The 18,575-nt window shown below is 43.7% G+C and overlaps 1 pseudogene; it reads left to right on the top strand.

The window, feature by feature from the left end:
* Positions 1-14,671: 14,671 nt before the first annotated feature.
* LOC118008498 lies at positions 14,672-17,047 on the top strand (annotated as a pseudogene).
* The last annotated feature ends 1,528 nt before the right edge of the window (positions 17,048-18,575 follow it).

Genomic DNA, 18,575 nt, shown 5'->3' with positions numbered 1-18,575 from the left:
AAACCTCAAAATGCTTCATTCAGCCAAGAACTCTGTGAATAATATTATAAGTATTAAATATATATTTTTAAAAAAAAGTCAGATGCTTAACCAACTGAGCCACCCAGGTGCCCCTACATGAATATTTTTAAAAAGGGATATATTCAATGATTACAATAAAGTGTTAGGTGAAATATTAGGATTAAAGTTATATATGTGATCATAGTTACAACTATGTAAAAAAAAAGCATAAACCTAGGAAGGAAAACACATAAAAACTAGAAGGAAATATATTTTTAAATAATGGAGTTATTTTAATGTGTGTGTGTTCTTCTCATGTTTTTAATGCCATGATCCAACTGTCTTGAAAGACAACTGGCCTATCTACTTACCTTCAGGAAGTATGATGCAGGATGATCAGTTATTCCAAAACCAAACTTTATCTTTATTAAATATCCTCCAACATTTTATTGGATTAACTAACAGCCTTACTGAGAATACTAGTTCATGTAATTATCTGCAAACACATTGTGCAACAAGTTTATCCTGCAGGGTTCACCAGGAGGTCTCACTGCTCACAGTGAGGTATTTTAAGAGTGCTTTATTGAGACTTTGTTTGTTAATGACTGAGGCCATTGTTTGATAATACTCATTTTACATTTTTTCCAGGATGAAATTTGGGCAATCAACAGGATCCAAATTAGGTACATTTTATGTATGTCTGTACATCTGTGTACAGACTGTGTGTCTGTTCCACAATACTTCCAATCAGGAGATAGCAAGCATCTGAAGATAGCTTTTATGGACTAGCTTAATCATATTTCCAGGCCAACCCATCACGGTTTTCTTCTTTTTCTTATATTTACCCATCTCTTCAGTTATCCAAAGGCAACACTATGAAATGTCAGCATTGAATTCTGGCTCTCCCACTTACTAACTTCATGATCCTGCACAGCGTACATGACCTCTCTGGGTTGTGGTTGCCTGATACATATAAACTGTAGATAATGATAATAATTACCTCCCATGATTCTTATGAGGCTTCAGGGAGATAGTTTTGTAAAACTCTGATCAGAGTGCCTAGCACATACAGACTATTCAATGAATAGTCTCTTTCAGTAGAGTTATTTTGCTATCTGGTTTTACCACATCCTCTTCCCTATATCCTTTCCATTCATAATTGATGTTTATATCAGTGAGTTGGGATGAAAGATACAAGAATCTTGTCCTAGGGGTACATGGCTGTCTCAGTTTGTGGAGCCAATTCGGGGTCGTGAGTTCAAGCCCCATGTTGGGTATAGAGATTACATAAATAAATAAACAAACAAACAAACAAACTTAAAAAAAAAAAAGTATCTTGTCCTATGAAGGTGAATTTTTCACCAGGCAGGATTTCTGCATTCCAGAGAGCTGGCTCTGGGTGAAGGGGCTGTCTTATCAGGTAATATGAACTCATCATCAAGGCATGGGTAACTGAAAGTAGTAAATAGATAACTCTACAAACCAATTTTGTTGTTGTTGTTCATTGCTGTATACCAGAGTCTAGAACAGTGCCTGACGGGTCATAAATACTCGGTAATTATTTCTTGAATTAATGTTATGACACATTTTTATACAAAATCTTAATCTGATACCTAGAAAACAGCATATAGATCCTTTATTTCCACTTTAAATTCACAGATAACACTTCAGAAAAAGAGCTGAAATTAAAATAAATTTTAAGTACACGTTGGATATTTTTATTACAATTATCATAAATTCTAAGTCAATAAACACTAGGTTTATTTCTAGGTAGAAAGGCTCTTATTCTTCTCTTTCTCACCTGACATATCCCTCAGGCTCTTTACACAACCCATGGGCAGACATATTTTATTCTCAACTACTCCCTCAAAGAGAATATACTAATTAATTCCTTGCAGGTCACCTTTTCCTCATCCGAGTTTTTCCACTCTGCCTTTCACCTGTCAGGTAAGACACTGGTCCAGTTTCTTCCAGGAAGGGCCATCCTAGACTGTTACTGGAAAGACCCAGCTCCTGCCATGACCCTGTGCTGTTCTTTTCCTGGCCTCATGTGGAAGGAATTCGGTGCTGTATTTCTGCAACAGGGTTCCTTCTTCACATTTGTCATTCAGCTGCATTTAGTATCTGGCACTCCTACCTTGATGGCACCTGACCTGGTTTTATATTAATCAGTGATGCTAAATTATCAAACTAACAGAACAAATTATCTACAGAATTATATAGCAGTTTCCTCCTGCCTCTTCCCTGCTAAGAGATTAAAGCAGGACCCCAGGTCCTAAATCATGCCACAATAGAAAGACTGCTAATCTAGCCATTAGAAGTCAAATTCTAGATAATCCATCCCAATGGTACAGGAACAAATCACAGCATACTCACATTTCACCTTGGGGTTCATTCTGAGCATCAGATACTCACTAAATAAGTTAATATTTGCTTTGTGAGTTATAAAATATTAGATAAATGTTCTTAATTGTGGCTATCCTTATGTCTTTCCAGTCTTTTCCTATCTCATAAGAAAGAGGTCATTAGATTTGAGTGAAACACCTGGATGTGGTCCCTGGTGGACCAGAACATTCCCCTGGAACCAAAACCTAGATGCAGCTGCTGCAGGTGGCCCCAAGCTACATCTCCTCCCCAAGGAAGCTCTTCTTCAACCCCCATAAGGGAAGGAGGCTGCCCTGCTCTCAGAAAAGGCAGTAGTGTCTATAGAAGCACATAGAGGATAAGGACAACAGTCTTCTGTGAGCACCCTGGAGTAAGGAGAAGCCAATAACATGGAGCCTCCATAAGAGAAAAGCAGAAAATCCACAGAGCTGGCAGCCGGTAGAAGAATTTAGTCTGGAGGTAAGACAACCAGGAAAGAAGGAGTTGACTCAAAGCCCACAGCAGATCAGGCTCCCTTTCCACTGAATCTGAGTATCTAGGGTTCATCTGGCTCAACACTACTTTCTGCCAATGGAGAGAACCACCTCTGACCCAGCCTAAACAAATTTGGAAGAGAGCTTGTGATATTTTTAAAATGTCTAATGTTTGTTCCAGTAGGTTTCAAAGAAGGGACCCATTATTTGCCAACTTCTGGGGCCTCTAGGAAGAAAGTTCATTTCCTCCCCTCTGACCTTGTCCAGTGAGCCTTATTTTATTTTAATACCCAAAAATCATGCTATAAATAACAATAGTCAGCCCCATAAAAATCACCTCTTTGAAACCAGCACAGGTAGGTGCGTATGGGTTTTCCACCACCACCACCACCACTTGGTCCATGTTGTGCCCTCTGATCACCTATGGGCTAACTATAGTCTCTTCATAAGAATCCTTCTGGGTGGGGTGAGGGGAGGTAGGGGGAGGGAGGAAGGAATTGGATGAAGGTGGTCAAAAGGTACAAACTTCCAGCTATAAAAATAAATAAGTCCTGGGGGGGAGGGCAGGAAGAATCCTTCCAATACTTGAAAATAGCTATCATAGTCTCCCATTGTTTTGTCATTTCCAGAGTAAACATGTCCACATTCTTCATATGTTCCTCATACTTCACAGTTCCAAAGTCTTAACTCATAATAGTCAATAAAAATCTCAAATCATGTTCACATAGATGGCTACTTTTCAACTGATAGTTAAAGCCTACAAGCAGATTTTACAGGTGCCCCTGTTACATTTCATCTTGTTTTTAGTCTAGCATTCCAAAGAAAAGATTATTTTGGATTATAATTCTATCACTTATAATATTGATTTCCTCTCTTTGTTTCATATCATCTGAAGTTTGATGAGAGCCATGCATATTTACTCTTTATCGAGCTCACTGCCAAAACAGGTGAAGAAGACAAGAAGACAAAGCCTTCTCCTTTTCACTAGACATGTTTCTCCAGATTTTCAGAATCATTAATGAATAATTTTGGTCTATAGTAGCCAAACTAAAAGTGTTATCTTTAAGCTCACAGTCATCATCTTTTCTATGAAGCTTTATCAAAATTATGTCCTTTTTCTACTCCTTTCTCCTGATCTACTAAATTATTAATACTACCAATAAGGGCCATTATGTGAGGTTTGACATTATAATTAGCATTATATAGCTCCTGGTGATATTTCCTTATGAGACTTCCACATGTTCTTATAAAGCATCTATTTAAGAATTTTACCAGGGATCAAGGTCAAATTCACTGGTTAACAAGGGCAACAGTAATTTTCCTATCATAAGCATTGACTCAGAGACTTGAGAGGACTTAAGAAGCTTTGGGTCAGTTGTCTGGTTGGTTGGGTGGTTGGTTTGGTTAGTTTTACTAGCTTCTTCCCTTGTTCCATCTTTCTGCTAAACCTGGAGTCTATTCCATTCTCAAATCAAGTCTCTTTCTGGCTCTTTTTTTTTTTAAAGATTTTATTTATTTATTTGAGAGAGAGAGAATGAGAGAGAGCACATGAGAGGGGGGAGGGTCAGAGGGAGAAGCAGACTCCCCGCTGAGCAGGGAGCCCGATGCGGGACTCGATCCCGGGACTCCAGGATCATGACCCGAGCCGAAGGCAGTCGCTTAACCAACTGAGCCACCCAAGCACCCTCTTTCTGGCTCTTTAAGAAGTCACTAGTAAGGGCACCCGGGTGGCTCAGTGTGTTAAGCGTCCAACTCTTGATTTCAGCTCAGGTCATGATCTCAGGGTCTTGAGATCAAGCCCAGGTCGGGCTCCGCATACAGTAGGAAGTCTGCTTAAGATTCTCTCTCTCCCGGGGCGCCTGGGTGGCTCAGTTGGTTAAGCGACTGCCTTCGGCTCAGGTCATGATCCTGGAGTCCCTGGATCGAGTCCCGCATCGGGCTCTCTGCTCGGCAGGGAGCCTGCTTCTCCCTCTGACCCTCCCCCCTCTCATGTGCTCTCTCTCTCTCATTCTCTCTGTCTCAAATAAATAAATAAAAATCTTAAAAAAAAAAAAAAAAGATTCTCTCTCTCCCTCTCCCGCTGTCTCTCCCCCCATCTCTCGCTCTCTAAAAAAAAAAAAAAAAGTCACTAGTATACAAAAAGATAAAATATATATCAAATACATATGAAAGTATTCTGTTCCCTCTATGTCTGTATCCCGCATGTGACCAAATGGTGTCTGCATGATGGAAGCCCAAAATCAGAGGAAAATGTAGGACCAGGGAAGGAACACAATAACCCTGTGTTCTCGCTACAATTTGCTAATGCAGAATGTCATCTTTCTTAACTTCAAAGATGAGAAAACTCTCTATCATGCTGGACTTTCTGTTTTATTCCCCCTACCATACATACACACACACACACAGGTACTTGACTTCCATTTCCAACCTTAATCATGAGTGACAGAATTCCATCTCAAACTGAGTGACAGAATTCCAATATTCCCTCAGTTAGAGGAAGACTCAGAGATTCCTTCTCCATGTTAGCAATCATTTCAATGCCTCTTTCCCTCGCCCAAGCATTAATTGTCAGATGCTGCAATTTTTCTGTGGCAATTTCCCATTGGACAATTATTGTAACTAATTCACTCATTTATTAATTCATTCCACAAGTACTTATCAAGGTCTTCCTTTGTGTTTGGTGTTAGCATAGTATTGTAATGATTCAGAGAAAGAATCCTGTAACAGGGTAAAAATGTCTAAATAATCCATATTAGGTGAGATAAAATGACCAGCATAGAGAATATAGGGCAGGAGAACCAAGAAAAAGAAAGTATTCTCAGCTTCCAACAAACTGATTAGAGACTGAGCATAGTTTAAAAATGGTTTTACCAATGGTCACCAGGCCACTTGTCCAAGGAAGAGGAATGGATTCCTAGAGAAGTGGTATCTGAGTTAATTCAGATCTTTCTATATTGTACTTCTTGTGGAATAAATGATATAGATTGCTCATCAAAATGTCCAACCCTCATTTTCTTAGAAAGAGAAAATAGGGGCGCCTGGGTGGCTCAGTTGGTTGGGCGACTGCCTTCGGCTCAGGTCATGATCCTGGAGTCCCGGGATCGAGTCCCGCATCGGGCTCCCTGCTCAGCGGGGAGTCTGCTTCTCCCTCTGACCCTCCTCCCTCTCATGCTCTCTGTCTCTCATTCTCTCTCTCTCAAATAAATAAATAAAATCTTTAAAAAAAAAAAAAAAGAAAGAGAAAATAGCGTGAGGTGAGTGGCTGCTTCAGGAATGTGCATGACCTCAGAGTCGGACCACCGCCCACTAAGGGATGGGGATGGGCAGTCCTCCCACCACCCCCCAGAGGAGCTCACCAGGTGTGGTTCTGCTGTTGATATTCAGCCAAGATTGTCAGTAAATTGCTCACTGATGATTGGAAGAGTCCTGTGCTGCTCTCTGACACCGATATCTCTGTCACTCAGGAAGGATTTGGAAAAGCACTGTAAGAGAGTAGACTATTGCAGGAGCTTTGGAGTCAAGCAAATGTGGGTTCACAGCATGACTCCATCATAATCGCCTTGAATAACTGACTTAATCTCACCGGGTCTGTTTTTCCTCTGTATACAGGAGACAATAAGGCCTAACTTTAATGCTTGCTGTGATGAATAAGTGAATACGCCAAGCATAGTGTGCAGTCCTAATAGGATCTTGGCTAAAGTTACCTTCCTCTCTTCTCTTGGGCCCTGATCTAGATGAGGAAGCAGTCCAGTGGTAACAGCAAAAACCAGACCACCTGGCTGATCCTGGTCAGCTTTGGGCAGTTGCAACACCTGGGCTTTCTCCCCTTCACCTTCTTTTTGGCCATTTATATGGTAACAGTTGGGGGCAACACCCTCATCATGCTGGCTGTGGCCGCCAGTCGGGCACTCCACACACCCATGTATTTCTTCCTCTGCCACCCCTCCTTGCTGGAGATTGGCTATACCTCCAACATCATGCCTCAGCTGCTGTGGAGCTTCCTGGAAGGGAGGGGAACCTTCGCACTGGTCAGCTGTCTGGTCCAGTTCTACACATTTGCCTCACTAGCTGCCTCCTACTATCTGCTATGTCCTATGACCCTTATCTGGCCATCTGCCTCCCCCTTCACTACCCTGCCCTGATGAGCACCTGGTTGTGTGGCTGCCTGGCTGCTGGAGCCTGGATCAGCGGCTTTTCCTTCTCTGCCTTCACTCTGGCCCTGGCAGCCCCTCTGCCCCTCTGCCCTGGCCGCAGGGAGATAGACCACTACTTCTGTGAATTTGCTCCAGTTGTAGGACTGTTCTGTGGAGATGTGGGGGTCATGTGGGGAGCCAGAGCGAGCATCTCAGGCTTTCTGATGCTGGCCCCCTTCCTGTTGAGTGTGGCATCCTATGCCTCCCTCTTGAGGACGGTGCTGCAAATACCTTCAAGCCATGGGCGGCAGAAAGCCTTCTCCACCTGTTCCCCCCACCTCAGTGTGGTCGGGATGTTTTATGGCACCCTCATTGTGGTCTATGTAGCCCCAACAGACCACATGGCCCCCTTGCTCCGAAAGGCCTTCTCTGTCCTCTCCACTGTATTCACCCCTATGGTCAACCCCATCATCTACAGCCTCAAGAACCAAGAGGTAAAGGGGGCCCTTCATAGGCTCTGGGGACAGCTTACCCCAAGACATACTCCACTGAGAGGGATAGGGCAGCTATTGACTTGTTCCTGGATTCCAGCTTAACCCCTTCCTCAAAGTCTAGAGGACTAGAGACCACTGTGATGAAAAGATAAATACTGTGGGATTGAAAACAGCTGTCTGACAAAATGAGGCAACTTCATTTTTCCAGCTGGAATGGGGTAGGGTTCAAAATCTTATGCCTGGTACAGGGCCTAAATATTATAGACACTCCACAAATATTAGTTGAGAAAAATGGATGGATGAATGAATGAATGAATACGGAAAAGAATGCCAGAAGAAGGAGAGCACAACTCAAGGGGGGAACATTTGCAGATTATTAATCTAAGATGACAAGATTAAGGTTGGCAGATAGAGAAAGGAGGGGTAGGGAGATGGTAATAAGGACCAGAATTAAGATAAGATCTCATGACATGCTTCAAATGAAATCTCAGAAACACAGAGACAGACTTGGACATAAAGTATGTAGAGTCATGATGTAGGTGGTGATGGCACAAGAGCCACTTGGGAGAGGAAGGGTCAGCCATTCATGCCTTGTAGCCCAGGAGGCCAATTGGACCACTGCTCTGGGAGTTCCCATTAGTCCTCCTGTTGTTGATGTCAGACAAGTAGGAAGTAGGGGAAAGGTAAGAGATTAAATGAGAAGGAAATAAATTAAACCCAATGAGAGAATTCTGAAATTTGGCCTCTAACAGAAAATCTTTTAAATCTTTTTCTTTTTTGTAAGATTTTATTTATTTGAGAGAGAGAGAGCACAAGCAGGGGGAGGGGCAAAGGGGTGAGGGAGAGAATCCCAAGAAGACTCTGCACTGAGCACGGAGCCCAACCAGGAGCTTGATCTCAGGATCCTGAGATCATGACCTGAGCCAAAACCAAGAGTCGATGCCCAACTGACTGAGCCACCTAGGCACCCCTGAAGTCTTTTAAAAATGACACAAAAACATTTCAAATTTTTTTTATTGGAAATATGTCAACATGTCTCAAGGTTGCCTGTACCAGAAAGATCTAGAGTAACTGTTTACAAATGAGGATTTCTAGGCTCTTCATCAGACCTACAAAATCAGAACCTCTAAAAATGGGGCCCAGGGATCTACATGTAACATATGTCACAGATGATTCTCAGTGTAGCGAGAGGGCATGGCTACCAGGGGTGACAAAGATAATAGGAAAATTGACCAAAAAAAGGTTGGGGGGAGACACAGTTCCTCATGGATGTAAAGAGATGTAACCCTGAGTGATGGAAATCAGATAGACAGATATACAGAAAGGGCCAGAGAAGATCTGAAGGAAAGTAGAAAACCTGGGTTAGCTGGCCCTGTCTGGGTAGGGTAGAAATATAGAGCAAGAAAAAACAAATAGAAAACTTCCCTGTCTGGGAGTGCCTCAGTGGCTTGGTTTCAGCTCAGGTCATGATCTCAGTCCTGAGATCAAGCCGCCTGTGGGGCTCCGCACTCAGCAGAAGTCTGCTTGGTTTACTGTCTCCCTCTCCCTCCGCCCCTTCCCCTGCTCATTCTCTCTCTCTCTCTTGCTCAAATAAATAAATAGATGAATAAATAAATCTTAAGAAAATTAAATGAAGTATATATAATAAAGTCCTCTATCTCTGTGCTTTGATTGGTCTATGACACATTTTAACAAACATTAACATCCTCCCTCACCCTCCTTTTCCTCAAGAAAGTCAGGAGACACCCTCTCCCTTCAGTCCTATCGCTGAGGGTCAGCCCTTCCCCTGAGTGGAAACTCGCTGCATATAAACATGAGCCACAGCTTCTCCTTCTCGACCCCTGGCATGAAAGGACTGAGACAACACTGGGAGGATGGCAGGTCATAGGAAAACTGGACCTAAATAGAGGAGAAACCCCAGGGGAGAGAGTTAGAGAAGGAAAGTAGAAAAGAAGAAGAGGAGGGAAAGGGGAGGGGGACAGGGAACAGGGAAATGACAAGACAGGGGAAGCAGAGGGATAATGAAAGGGAAAGTAAAAGCTGCAAGTGGAAGAGGTAAGACAGGGAAGAAAGGGGCACCTGGGTGGCTCAGTCGGTTAAGCGGCTGCCTTCCACTCAGGTCATGATCCCAGAGTCATAATCCTTGCTCAGCGGGGAGTCTGCTTGTCCCTCCCCCAAACTGGTGCTCTCTCTCTCTCTCTCTCTCAAATGAATAAATAAAATCTTAAAAAAAAAGGAAAGAAGGAGAAGCAAAGGAGAAAGGAAGGGTTCCAGAAACCTTTCCCAGATTCCTCCACTGGGACCACATGTTTATGTTCCTAATAAAAGGAAGTAGATTGGTTTTTTAATGGATTGTATTAAAATGTGTCAGTTAAGGGTGCCTGGATGGCTCAGATGGTTGAGCATCTGATTCTTGGTTTCGGCTCAGGCCATGATCTCAAGGTTGTGGGATCAAGCCCAGCAGCGGGCTCTGCTCAGTGTGGTCTGCTGGAGATATTCTCTCTCGCCCTCTGCTCCTCCTTCGTCTGCTCCTCCCCCTGCTCATGCTCTCTCTCTCTCTCTCTCAAATAAATAAATACCATCTTTAAAAAAAAAAGTTTCAGTTATTAATCGGACTTCAGCTCAATATTGCACGGTAAGTCCATGCTTTGAGATACCCTACCTACAACAAGTACACAGGAATAATTGAAAAAAATGCAAAAGGGAAAAATGTAAAAGGCATAGAATAGCTCAAAAACAATATAAATATCTCCATGGGCCACAAATGTAAGGAAACGAATCATAAAAGCTGTGAACAGGTCTGAAGCCAAAGGCCTGCTCGATTCCAGGCTGAAACAAAAGGAGAGGCAGTTCTGAGTTCAGCTGCTGCAGGGTCACAGAGACTAGAAGTTCTCCACCTGAAGCAGGAACTAGAGCCAAAGGTACTCTAGAAGGGAAGGGCTGAGAACAGGGTCTCTTTTCATTAAAGAGAAATGAAAAAAAAAACTGCTGCCTGCTACCATCTGAGAAAAGCTTATCCAGAGCACATACATGTAAGGAGGCAGGAGAGCACAGAGCTTCGTGACCAGGAATTGAGAGGGCACACGTGTGGCCTCCCACTCAAAATGAGGCTGAGATCCAACATTATAAAATACTTGGGAAAAAACTAACTCTACAAAAGGTAGCCCAAAAAATCACCAGTTGGAAGATAAATTTACACTAGAGAATATTAAAATATCAAGAGTCTGAGAGAAAGACAAACACCATATGATTTCACTTATATGTGGAATCTAAAAAACAAAGCAAATGAGCAAACAAAAAAAGCCAAAACCAAGCCATAAATACAGAGAACAAACTGATGGTTACCAGAGGGGAGAGGAATGGGGGGATGGGCAACGTGGATGAAGGGGAGGGGGAAATACAGGCTTCCAGTTATGGAATGAATACTTCAGGGGGATGAAAGACACAGCATAAGGAATATAGTCAATGCTGTGGGTTTTTGTTGTTCCTCTTGCTTTTGTTTTTTCTCCAAGTTTTTATTTAAATTCCAGTAAGTTAACATACAGTGTAATATTGGTTTCAGGAGTAGAATTTAGTGATTCATCACTTACATATGACAACCGGTGCTCATCACAAGTGCCCTCCTTAATCCCCCATCATATATTGAACAACCCCCCTACCTCCCCTCCAGCAACCCTGTTTGTTCGTAATAGTTAAGAGTCTGATTTTTGGTTTGCCTCTCTTTTTGCCCCCCTATGTTCATCTGCTTTGCTTCTTAAATTCCACATATGAGTGAATACAGTCAATGGTGTTGTAATAATGTTGCCTGGTGACAGATGGCAGCCACACTTGGGGTGAGAACCACATAATGTATGGACTTGTAGAATCACTATGTTGTACACCTGAAACTAATGTAACAATGTGTGTCAGCTGTAGTTCAAGCTTTAAAAAATACATTAATATTTAATACAGAAGAGAAAATCGTGGAACATCTGGGCAGAATTAAAACAAGCACAGATAGGGGCACCCGGGTGGCTCAGTCAGCTAAGCATCTGCCTTCAGCTGAGGTCATGATCCTAGAGTCCTGGGATGGAGCCCCATATCGAGCCCCATATCAGGCACCCTGCTCAGTGAGGAGTCTGCTTCTCTCTCTCCCTCTGCCCCTCCCCCTGCTCATGCTCACTCGCTCTCTCTCACAAATAAATAAAATCTTAAAAAAAAAAAGGGGCGCCTGGGTAGCTCAGTCGTTAAGCACCTGCCTTCAGCTCAGGTCATGATCCCAGGGTCCTGGGATCGAGCCCCGCATCGGGTTCCTGCTCGGCAGGAAGCCTGCTTCTCCCTCTCCCACTCCCCCTGCTTGTGTTCCCTCTCTCACTGTGTCTCTCTCTGTCAAATAAATAAATAAAATCTTGGGAAAAAAAATCTTAAAAAAAAAAAAGCACAGATAGATATGTAAAAGAATAAATTGGAAAATTGGAAATGAAAAATATAGTCATTGAAATATTTGAAGACTCAATAAATGGAATAAACTCTAGACTTAACAGAGGTGAAGAGAGAATTCGTGAACTGCAAGATAATGTTGAATATTTCACCCAGAGTATAGCACAGAGAGGCAAAGAGATAAAAATACCAAAGATAGTACAAAGGTCTAGAGTTTAAATGGAGAAGCTCCAACATTTGCTGATAGGAGTTCCAGGAAAAACAGAATGGAGAAACTGAGGGGAAGAGTAACTTGAACAGATGGTGAGAATTTTCCAGAATTGAAAAGAGATATAAATTCTCATTAGAATATATTTAAAATACCAAACAAAATAAAGAAAATACAAATCCACACTTGGACACACCAAAGTGAAACTGCAGGATATTATAGATAAAGAAGAAGGTACATACAATTACATTCAGCATTTTCGAATAACAAAAATTGGAAACAGTCTAAATATTCATCAACAGAAGAATCACTACAAAAGAGTGGCAATACAATGAAATACTGTAGAGTAGCTAATGTGAATAACAACAACAGCAAGTATCAGCATGAATAAACCTCGAAAACAAGTTGAATGAAAAATGCAAGGTGCAGAAAAATATGCACATTATTAAGCCATTTGTTTGAAGTTTAAAACCACACAAAACAATACATCTATTGTTTGTTGGTGCATACATGTGTAATGAAGACATGAAAACCTACATAGATGAAAACCAAATAGAAATAATACCCACAAATTCAGAATCCTCACCACCTCTCTAATAATCGCTTTAAGTAGAGGCTATTTATTCTCCCCAACCCAGGTGTATCTGAATCTAGAAGTAACCAATCTCACTCCTGGCACTTTGAGACCATCACGAACCCCTCCTTCTTTAAAGTCTCCTATTTCTTTGAGGCTTATGTATTCTGGCCATACACCCACCACCTCCCTTGGGTTATTCTCCCCCATTCCTTGAGAACACTGACATTTCATAGAATTTCTCTCCATCTCAAGATCTCCTATTCTGAGTGATTCAGACATCCATATGAGTGTCCTGTCCAATGCCTCGCCTCCCCAACCCAAGAAGCATCTCCTCTGATCCCGCATCAGTTACCCATCCTTACGGGCCCATCCTGGATCTTGCCATCACCCAGAACTGCTTCACCTCTAAAACCACAAACTCAGGTATGCACTTCTCTCACCAACCTCTTATTCTTTCAGATCACTTGTTCACTTGCTCCCAGTACTCTTATTTGGATTCCAATGAAACATTCAGTCCACTGACAGCCACTTCTACTATATCTCTATGTAATAATCTCCTTCTATCTTCCTTTCCTTCCTTACCCAGATAAGACTCCATAGTCCAAAATCTACACCACTTTTGCCAAAATCTTCCATTATCTTACCTTTTTTTTTTTAAAGATTTTTTATTTATTTATTTGAGAGAGAGAGAATGAGAGACAGAGAGCATGAGAGGGAGGAGGGTCAGAGGGAGAAGCAGACTCCCTGCCGAGCAGGGAGCCCGATGCGGGACTCGATCCTGGGACTCCAGGATCATGACCTGAGCCGAAGGCAGTCGCCCAACCAACTGAGCCACCCAGGCACCCCCATTATCTTACCTTAGTATCTTTCTGTCCACTTGCCTGGAAAAAAAACCAAAAAACAAAACTAACCCAAATGCATATTCTCATAGGTGTCTTTAAAGATCAACCCCCTTAACATGACTTGGCTCCTGAATACCTCTGAACATAGACATGGAATTAATCTAATCAGTGAAAGCCTGAGTAGATGGATAGCCAGACCAATTAGCTACCCTGAGTGAATATTATAAATAAGTTATGCCTAGTATCCATTCCTTTATGTCTCCAAGTCAACATCATATAATGCCCTTTAACAGCAAAGGCTTGCCGGTTACTTTAAGACCTACAGAAACCCCCTTCTAGCACTACCTCTATTATTACTCTTGTGTGTCTTCTTAGAAAGTATTGATCTAGTGATAACTCTTCCTTCACAGTGCCTATCCACCAAACTGAAATCAAGACCTTGTGCTCTAATAATTACCAACTTTTTCTAACCATATATATCCCCTGTTAGTTCTGTTTCTCTGGAGAACCCTGACTAATTCAAGATGCTTGATGATCACTGATCACACAGATATTAGAGAGAATTCAGTATAATTGGGGTTTTAGATCTGATGACTTCTTGCAGACACAGAGATATTATGAACTTAGGCTCTAGTGGTCTCCTATTCAACCAATGGTTTACTGATTGCAGATGCCCGAAGATCCTCAATTTCTCCAAACTCAGTGATGCTCATCATGGGTCCCCCACTAGACCGAGTAGTAAAATACCTTCAGCCAAGCACAGATAATAAGCCAAAGTTCAGCAAAGCACACAGGGACAACCCCGCTGGAGACATTCCAACAAAAGTACAAAGTTTGAAAATCATGCTTCTCTCTCTTACCAACTCCCTTCTCTCCCCCATTCCCCTCCTCCGCGCATTTGCCCAAATCCAGAACCCACCCCCACCAAAATGAGACTTTATTCCTGGTATTATTCTTGGTTACATTCCCTTCCCTGAAGGGGAACTGACTGGACCAGTTTGGGGAACTAGCCTTGGACAGCCATGTCCTTCCTGGCATAGATGCCAGCATGATTGCCCAATCAGAGATACCTTTGTGCCGGAGGGTATAAGAGAAAACAGCACCTGGACATAGCAGACTCGGGTCCCACCAGCTACAGAAATGAGGTCTATTCTGATCATCACCCTCCTCAGCTGCTTCCGTGCAGCATATGAGGCCAAAATCTTCTCCAAGTGTGAGCTGGCCCACAAACTGAAGACCAAGGGACTGGACAGCTAGCATGGCTACAGCCTGGCAAACTGTGAGCGTGAACGTTCTTTCTGTCTCTGCCCAAACAGACCTTCTTCCCCAGCCAAGCAATCTCTCCCTTTTCACTTGCTGATTTACTCATTTGTCAGGGTTCTCTTCCACTCCCCGACTGCTCTTCTTATCTCTGCCTCCACTGCCTTATATTCCTATCAGGATCTCCTTTTCTCTCTTTCCACCAGGGAATATTTTATCTATAATAAATTTTCTCCTGCTGTTCCCCCAAATCACCTTCCCACCCAGTGGCCTGGAATACTTCCTCGGAAACACCCCGAGACTCACCCAACATCTCTCCATCTTGCTCCCATCACCTTTGCTTTCATCTGCATCCTTTTTAGTCTTTGCAGCACAGGTGGTGTTGCCTCCCACCCTCTCCCCTGCCCTTCTGTCCACCAAAAAACAACCTACATCTGCTGCATTTGTCTAAAGTTTGTTCTATCCATGTCACAAGGGAGTTGGATGGGGACTGTGAGAACAGAAGGGGAGGCAGTGAGTGACAAGGTGCAAGAAGGACTGAGAATCTGTCACCCGCCTCATTAGTAAGAATACATGAAGCTATTTCAATTTCCCTTGAATATCTTCATTTTTCTTCACGCCAAATATACTCTTTCTTGTCACCCCCACCCCCAAGGATGGCTTTGTAGGGCTTCCTTTCTAAGATCCTCCTCGATTATTTCTCCACCTCTTCTCTTCCATATACTTTGGGATATAAGCCAACGTGAATATACAAGGCAAGAGTTGGCTATTCGGCTGGGAGATGAGGCTGGGAAGGTAGACTGGGAGACAGACGGCAATTGATGGATTATTGGCCTTTCCAAACGCATTTATTTAACAAATTGTGATTACATACTTACCATGGGCTGATTATTGCTTGGGACTAGGAACACACAATGGATTATAAATACAAACCTAACACTGAGGATCTCATAGTCTTCTCGTTTCAGTCTCAAGGGACTTTCTGGTGGTTCTGGTGTAGCAGGAGTTTGGTCTCGTCGTGAAACAATCCCCCCTTTTGACCCACACCTTTTGCTCTCTCTGACACAGGGGTCTGCATGGCTCAGTATGAGAGTCACTTCAACACCCAGGCCATTAATAGGAAAAACGCCGATGGCAATATTGCCTATGGGCTCTTCCAGCTGAACAGCCAGTGGTGGTGCCAATCAGCCACCAGCCCTCAGCAAACGCCTGCAGCACAACGTGCAGCAGTAAGGACTCGGTCCCCTCTGCGGGCTGGGGCAGGTGGGGCACATAAAACAGGCACTCCCTGACACCTGGCCCTCGGCCTGTGCTGGTGAAGCCCAGGACGGGGGATCAAGGGGCCCCAGACAGTCCTCACATCCAAAATCGGAGGAAGCAAGATACACCGACCCCTGACTAAGCCTCGCCTTCATGGGTCCCCATCCCTCAAGCCATGTTATCCCTCTCCTCGTCCACACACAGCCGCATCACCAGCCCACACACCCCCACGCAGCACCTTTGTCTCCTGAAGACAAAGGCTCTCCCTGGTCCCTCCGGTCCTGGATGCCCTCCGGGGAGAACAATGCTCAGAGGCGGATTCAAAGCTAGGCAGGAAAATCCAGGCAAATGGAAGGCAAACCCACAAAAGGGCTCCAGAGAGAGAGGGTTTCTGATTCAGGCTTAGTTTCCTCTGGAAATTCCCCTCAAAAAAGTATTGATCAATGAAACAGGAAAAGGGATTTTTCCCTCCCCCCTCAGCCCCTTTTCCTTTCAGAGTTTCTGGATGACAACATCGATGATGACATCAGGTGTGCCGAGAGGGTTGCGAGAGATCCTAAGAGGATGTTCGCCTGGTAAGCAGAGCATGAAGGGCAGAGACCAGCCATTCTGCCGGGCATGGACCCTGACAGTATTTGGGATGCTGATAGAATCAGCAGCATCTCTGCTGTAGGATTCTCCCTGGGCTTTGTACGGAGTGGAGACTGTTCTCCCGACATGAACAGAGGCAGAGTAACACTGTAATGCGCTCACCCGGGGCATGCCTGCAACACCGTCTCACGGGTTCTCAGACGGGCCAACCGTCCCTATCTGAGACTCTCCCACAGCATAAACTGACTCCAGCCTGCAGACCCTGCGTTCCCTCTCAGCTGAGCCCCTATAGACTCCTGCCTCTGCCTCTGATTTATGCTGTGTTTCTCTATTCATAGGCGGGCCTGGATAAAACACTGCAAGGGCAGGGATTTGTCCAAATACCTGGCTGACTGTAACCTGTGAGACGGTCATTGAGTATGGCTCCTGGAGAAGGTGGCCCAGAAGGCAGGGTAATTCTTCAAGGTTCTTGGAAGCTCTGAAATTCCCCTGCTCACTGCCTCCAAAATAAAAGTTACTCACTTTCAACTGTCTCAAGTATCATGTTTAAGGGCTGGGTTATAACGGAGACGTGATACCCGCTGTAGACAGCTGGAGGTCCTGTTCTCTCCAAGCTCATGGCTGAAGTTCCCCCTATCTCCTCTGGAAAGATAGTTAAGGAAAATCCTTTACTGAGAACTGCTTGAGGCTAAAATTGACAGTTGAATACAGCATTCTAGATGTGAGCTCTTATGAAATTCATTTATAGAGGTGACTAATAGTATTCTCCATCACCAGGAAGGAGAGTTCAAGATGAAAAAGAAGAAGAAAATTGTGGGAGAGTTTTGGTTTAGACGTAGAGAAGGACTGGCCGAATATCAGGATGATTATGTTGGCTGGGGTAAATGACTAAGCTGCTATAACAGAGTCCCCAAAATATGGTGTTCTCACAAAGCAGTCCATGGTGGGTAGACAGGCTCCTTTGTCCCACACAGACATTCAGAAATTCAGATTCTTTCCATCGTGCATCTCCACCATCCCCCAAAGCCGTGCTACTCAGAGTGTGGTCCACAGACAGGCAGCACCAGCAACATCTGGATACTTGTTAGAAATGCAAATTCTTGGGCCCACTGCAGACCTACTGAATCCTTGTTTTAATCTCTGTTTTAATGGGCTCTCCAGGTGATTCTCATGCATTAAAAAAGAAATAGAGAAGCACTGCACTAGGGCATTGTCCTACATGGACAATGCTAGATTGGAGGCACTCCCTGCTCTAAATTGCAGGAATGGAAGGCGCCTGGGTGGCTCAGTCGGTTAAGCGTCTGCCTTCGGCTCAGGTCACGATCCCAGGGTCCTGGGGTCGAGCCCCGAGTCGGGTTCCCTGCTCAGCAGGGAGCCTGCTTCTCCCTCTGCCCCTCCCTCTGCTTGTGATTTCTCTCTCTCTCTCAAGGAAATAAATAAAATCTTTAAAAATTAATTAATTAATTAATTGCAGGAAGGGGAGTAAGTTTGGAGAAACACACATGCAATGTTTTAAGGTCCAGGCCTGGAAGAGGCACATACCACTTCCATTTCTACTCCAGAGACAGAATTTAATCACAAGCCATTCCCAGCTGCAAGGGGGCCTGGGAGATACGGTACCAGCTGGGCACCCTGGGTCCTGGTACAACGCTAGTATTACGGGAAAAGGGGCAAATGAATTTGGATGGACAACTAGTAGTTTCTGCCACAGTAATGAATACTTCATTTAGTAAATTAAATCATAATCACATTCCTATGGTGTAAATGTTTCCAGATAACAGTATTTTTGTGCCCCACCATCCCTTTAAACTTATTCTGTGGGGTAGGTTCTTCTCCTGCCTCTGTATTAAAAACTCAGGCGAGTACCATGACTTTTCTGGTCACCCTCAGGTAATGAGAGCACACCAACTCTGTCCTGGGAATTCTCCCCTCT

The sequence above is a fragment of the Mirounga leonina genome, unplaced genomic scaffold, assembly GCF_011800145.1.
Source record: "Mirounga leonina isolate KUSES-001 unplaced genomic scaffold, KU_Mleo_1.0 Mir_126, whole genome shotgun sequence".
In the NCBI taxonomy this organism is placed as follows: domain Eukaryota; kingdom Metazoa; phylum Chordata; class Mammalia; order Carnivora; family Phocidae; genus Mirounga; species Mirounga leonina.
The sequence above is the reverse complement of the archived record's forward strand: the minus strand, read 5'-3'. Positions and strand labels throughout refer to the sequence as shown.